The following is a 6,239-nucleotide window of genomic DNA, read 5'->3' on the forward strand; positions in this document are numbered from 1 at the left end:
AAGCATCTCTCACGGGACGCCTGTCATGACACAGCGGGGCCCGCTGACATCCTCCTTCATCCCTCTCCTTAACCTGCATGTGTCTTTAAGTCTGTGCTGCCTGGAGGGATCCCGACCTCGGAATTCAGGGAACTTTAGGAAGACAGTGAATAGACTTGCAGGGGTCTGTGTCCATCACAAGCCACATATGAAATCTTGCCTCCGTTTAAAATGAGTAGTTCCCGGGGAGAGGGACCGCTTCTCTCATCAGGCTCTCGAGGGGAAGTTTCACCTGCTCGGGCGAAGAACCCTCTGCACTCAGCTGTGAGCTCTTTGCAGACACGATCACATTGAGTTTGGTTTCCCTGTCAGTAGCACAATTCCTAGGGCTCGTGAACACTAGGGGTATTAGCTAATGGAGGAATAAACAAGGGAGTGAAATAACTCACTTAAAAAGAATTTATTGCTGTGGGCCAGAACCAGAGTTAGATGTAGCTATGGTTAAAACAGACCTGGTGGCTGCTTTCACTGGGGAAACACTCTGGCAAGGAAGACGGGCATTAAACCACGAATCATGCAATTGCTATTTCATTGCAACAGTGGGAAGGCATGCAAAGGGGAGTCCAGGCTGCTGGGGAGGGGGGGCTTGGACCCAGTGTTGGGGGTCTGAGCCCAGAGAAGTCTCCTCTGAGGACACATGTTCATAAAGTGAAAGAATAAAGACGAAGAAATGTGACAAAGTGCTTAACTATAGCTACCACCCATCAGTGTGCTGCGGGGTCAACGAAGAGGCAGCTTTGTTTCTACCTGGAGGATATAAATCCTAGTCTCAGAGTTCCCTGTAATGGATGGAGGAGGTCATTACTGAAGACAGAGTTGGTATTTCTCCTCCATGAGATCACTTAGCTCAGCCGTTTCACCCAGAAGTACCACGAGACAGTATAATGTCTGAAGTTTCATGAAATTCGTTTTTCTTTAATCTGCTCCGAGTTTTCTGATGGTGTAAGGCCAGCTCTGGATACTTAAGATTAAGCCCCCAGGGCCAGGCCACACGAACGGAGCTCAGTGTCCCAGAAGGAGCTCCGAGGCCGGCCTCAGTCCTCTGACCCCTCCGCCTGGAGGCTGTTTCTTCCTCCGCCCTCGGGCTGGAGACTCAGCTCACCTGCCTAGTTTCCCAGACTCCCCTGAGCTTCCCTGCCTGGTCCCCGCTTCTCAGGCTGACAGGTCTGTGGCTCGCTCCCCCTCCCTGGTGGACTCCGGCTGGCAGCCCTGACTCGCGGGGACTCCACGTGCTCCGGGACAGGCAGACTCCACCCTGTGCATCCACACCCGCAATGGGCTTAAGTCACGCCTCCTGCATTTCCGGGTTGCGCCATGTGACTGCGGACCTCTTTGAATGGTCCCGGCCTGTGGTCCCTCATCCGCAGGCGTCAGGGACCACCCTGGGCACTTACCTCGCAGACACACAACTCTGAACTCGAACCGGCCTCCAACGTGGAGGGGCGCATGGACTGAACTGTGTCCCTGGGTTCAGATGCTGACGCCCTGGCCTTCCACGGGGCTGTCTTCGGAGCAGGGCCTTTTGGGAGGTAACCAGGGTGAAAACAGGCCACCAGGGCTGCCGGAGTCCGTGGGGGCCGCGGCAAGAGAACATCGCAGACCAGTTGTCTTGTAAACCACAGAGAGGTGTTTCTCACAGCTCTGTAGGCCAGCGAGATCCAGGCAGATTCAGTGTCCGCTGAGAATCCACTTCCAGTTCACAGACAGTCGTGGGGGCAGGAGGCTGTCTGTCGTCTCTTGTGTCAGGGCACTAATCCCACCCCCAGGGGCTCTGCTCTCCAGACCTGAGCATCTCCAGAGGCCCCTCCTCACAACATCCCTCGGGGGGTTGGGATTTCTCCACATGAATGTGGAGGGGACAGACTTCAGTCTACAGCAAGGGTGTGGCCCTCATCCCACAGGACTGGCGTCCTTTTAGAAGAAGGAGAGACGCCAGCCTCCTGTCAGTCTCTCCCTCCCTCCCCTGGGCACACAGGGTGGAAAGGCCGTGTGACACAGAGAGGAGGCCGCCGTCCCCAAGCCCAGGGAAGGCACCTGGATCTCATGCCCCTAGGCTCCAGAACTCCGAGGAAATACATTTCTGTGGTTTAAGCCCCCAAATCTGTGGGATCCTGTCCCGGCAGCCCCAGCTGACCATACAGCAGGACCATTCACGCTGTCCTTTCCTACGACCGAGCCACAAGGATGCTGTCTGCGGGATGACGTCACGCAGGCTGCAGGCCATGTGCGTGCACGCAGGGGACTAGGGCTTTGCGGAGACCCGTCCCCAAGACGGGATTCTCCACCGTGGTGCTGACGTTATGGCGGGGTAACTCCCCGTACCAGTCCACCCCAGGCATCGCAGAGTGCTGGGCTGGATGCCGGTAGCACACACACCCCCAGTTGTGACAACCAGTGACATCTCCGGACGTGGCCAAATACGTACACAAAAACCTATGTTCACAGCAGCTCAATTTGTAATTGCGAACACCTGGAAGCAACCCACACGTCTTTCTGAGAGTGAGCGGTTACCAGACTCTGGAACTTCCATGGGATGGACCCCAGGACGCTGGGCTGAGTGAAAAGGCCATTCTCACATGTAGACACACACACACGTGCACCAGCGCCTGTGCAAACTGGCGGAAACCAAGTAAGGCTCCCAGCGCATGAAGCGCCCACCGGCTTGGCGCTGGGCTGTGGCTCCCTGAGGTGTCACCGTCGGGGTAACATGGGGGAGGAGGGCATGGGAGCCTCTGTGTTAGTTTCCGTACTTTCTGTGAACCTACAATGATTTCAAAATAAAAGCTTCTTAAAAAATCAGTCGTAATAAAAAGAAAAAGAGACAATTGACTGACTCTCTGGATATTTTTCCTGAATGGACTCTACAGTCATCTTCCTTACAATTTCTCATTCGGGTTAAGCTGGACAGAAACTTTGCCTTATTAAAGTCGAGGTGGCACAACCACAGAAAGGGGGGGGGAGTTTGGGGGGCGAGTTCGGGGTGCAGAGGAGGAAGCAGAGAACAATCTGTCAACACATCTCCTCCGGACTTGACAATGAAAACATCTTCAGAATTTTAGTTAGAAACGAACTTGAGAGTCTGGTTCAAGCAGAGCAATGGGTCAAAAAATAAGATAAAATGTAAACAGAGTGCAGATGGGAATTGTTAAGTCAATGCCATTGTTTTGAGAAATTCTCAATCCAGTTACCCTTGATGGGGCAACGAAGGACTCTGACATCTGCCACACAATCATTTTTTCCCACCTCTCTTGAGAAAACAAAGATGAAATTACCACACGGTGACTATTAAGCAAGTTACACGAAAGCCGTATGCGCTTTTTCCAGAAAAATAAGTTGTACAACCTCACAGCAAGCAGACAAGAGATGCTCACAAAATTCTGCACAAACTCTTCCAGGAGAGGGAGGCACTCGGTTGCTGTAGACAAGGCGGTGACTTAAGTGCCCGCTACCCTCGGCACCATGGCCACCCCTCATTTCTGCCTGGAGCGGGCAGTAAAGCTGTCAGAAGTTTTCCCTCTCAAAGTTGTCATCTGGTTATTCCTGGGAGTGGCCGTAGATTAGGGACAAAAATCTCAAGAGCAAAACAGGGAGTCCGGATGGCTAGAACTTTTCGAAATAAAATCACTCTCAGCCAAGTGGCGGAAGCAGGTGTGGGAGCATCTTGGGCGGAGCATAGAGGACCCTGGAGGAGTGCGGTTTCCCTCCCCTGGCGTCCTGGGCTCAGATCCTGGCTTCTTCAAAGCCCAGAAGTTAGCCCTGCAGCGAAAGGGCTCCTCTGATTCTGCAAAGTCCTCGTATATTCATGAACCTTCACTTTTTTTTTTTTTAAGCTTTACCTGCAGTCTCTGGTAGTTTGTAAACATGTATAGACTTGAAGTATTGTGGGAACAAGCTGCACCAGCTGAGAGTAACAAGCATCTCTCTGAACGTAGCACAGCTACGCCAGACGCACAGGAAAACGGCGACACACACTGGCTGCTGAACCAACACCCAAGTAAATGGAATTGAGGGGAAACTTCTAATTTCCGCTCTAATTTTAAAGTATCAGCTGGGGAAGGGCTGTGTCGTCAAATTCAAATTTCAGTAGTAATTTTCAGAAAATCAAAGAAATAAAATGTGAAACTGTAGAAGAACCATCCCAGTTATTTGAAATCATTTATTAGGATTAAACCTTCCGGGAAAAAGAAAGAGCCACTGGGTGGTTTTGTTTACCTGGCATCAAATCTGTGCATCTTTAAAAAAGGCAAAAAACTGAATCATGCATCAATATAAGACCCCAAGGTATCCAACTGTTCGGAGCAGCGGACCGGGGAGACATGTTGTACAAACCGGTCCACCCCTTTATCCTGACGGTGGCCACAGAAACTGTCAAAGCTGTTTTTTTCTCCTCCGATTCCTTCCTCTTCTGCCGTGAGTCACGTCCCGCGGTAACTCCTGGCTGACTTGAAAGGTCTTCTGGGACATCGACTCCCAGGACTCAATTTTCTCTGTCAGATTGTGGCAAATAAATCTTGTTTTATATCTCCGCGCGTAACAGCAGTGCAAACGCTTTCCTGGCTCTGCCGTCGCCTGCTGCGTTTAACGCTGCAGCTGCGACTTGACGGTCCCTCCACCAGATGTGGACCAAGGGACCGCCCTCCCAACCCCGCCCCAGCTCCCAGGAACAACTGAGCAGAAAGGTGGTAAATCACCATCATAATTGTCTGGAGAGACCCAGTCAGCTGGGTTAATGAGATGGGAAGGAGGTTGCTGGGGAAGAGGAATGACATTTTAACGAGACAACTCACATCAAGCTGTAATTTATCCTTCACAACACATTTAATTTTTCGGGGGAGTTATCAGAAGCAGAACCGTCATTTTGAAGACGCCAAGCCCTGCGTAACCCTTTTGAATCACTTCACTAAAGCCACAGAAGCCTACAAAACATTCTTTAAATATGTGCAAATCCGTGCTCGCGAGATGCAGTGTAGCGACCTCGTTTTCCGGTGGCTCTGCCGCGTTTGAGGTGTAAAATATTCCCTTTGAAACGGCAGTGCCAGTGCGATCCTGGCCTCTCGTCCTGCAAGGCCTGCGGTGCCCCCTCTCCTGATCGGGAGCTTGGACAAGAGCTCTCTGTTTCCCATCTCCACACCCAATAAATCTTCCCAAACTGGACAGACGGCCAGCAGCCGGGTCTGCTCAGGGCTGGCTCAGATGCAGAAATAAAGCTGAGGTTCCCTGGGGGCTGTGGTTCAGGGTCTCTGCAGGGACATGGGGATGGACCGCCATGCTGGCTGCATGGGGACACAGAAGGAGCCCCAGATGAGGGCACGGCCAGTAGGACCCCATAGAAACAGGGACACACAGTGTCCTAATTTCCTCTTTCTAATTGTTGGCTGAAATGCCTTACACTCACTCTGTTTGAACTTGGACTGTTTAGAGCTGAAGCCCAAGCTGGTCTCCCCGCCGCTGCCCGCTCTTTGCACGCCCTCACCAACCTTTCTTCTTTGTCCCCATTTACCCTATCCTGGTCTCTTTCTTCTTTTCTTCATTCTTCCCTCCCCCTCCTCCCCTCCCTCCCCCTCCCTCCCCCTCCCTCCCCCTCCCTCTTTCCCCTTCCTCCTCTCCTCCTTCCTCCTCCCTCTCCTCCCCCTCCCCCTCCCGTCCCTCCCTCCTTCCCCTCCCTCCCCCGTGGGTCTCCCAGCTCTGCAGACACCCTTGTCTTGCTCTCACATTGCCTCCTGGGCCTTGATTTCGATGTCATTCAAAAACAGATATTCACATGGGCCTTGATAGTCGGAATCTGGTTGCTACTAAGGCCCACCTTTCTGCTGTGCCCACGAGGAGGCTGAAAGGACTGACTGTCAGGGTGTTTGCCCAAGACCCCGCATCGCCCGACAGCCTCTGCGTGAAGAATCAGTGAGCCCGGGATGGGGCAGCCATTAATCTGGGATGTGTGCTCAGCACACCTGCTCCCTGAGGGGGAAGCAGAATATTTGCTCACGATTGTGGCCAAGAAAATAAATAAATCAAATAGCACAGAAGTAGACGTTCCTCCCTCTCTGCAGGGACCACTGTCTCCCCCTTCCCGACCCTGGGAACAGGGGCGCAGAGATGAACGGCCAGCCGGGGTGGGACCTGAACCATGGAGTGGTCACCATGACTCTGTGTGCCCTGGGCTCACGGGACAGAGCTTGGGGCGGCAGGGGTGGGGGTGGGGT

The sequence above is a fragment of the Camelus ferus genome, chromosome 31 (genome assembly GCF_009834535.1).
Source record: "Camelus ferus isolate YT-003-E chromosome 31, BCGSAC_Cfer_1.0, whole genome shotgun sequence".
In the NCBI taxonomy this organism is placed as follows: Eukaryota; Metazoa; Chordata; class Mammalia; order Artiodactyla; family Camelidae; genus Camelus; species Camelus ferus.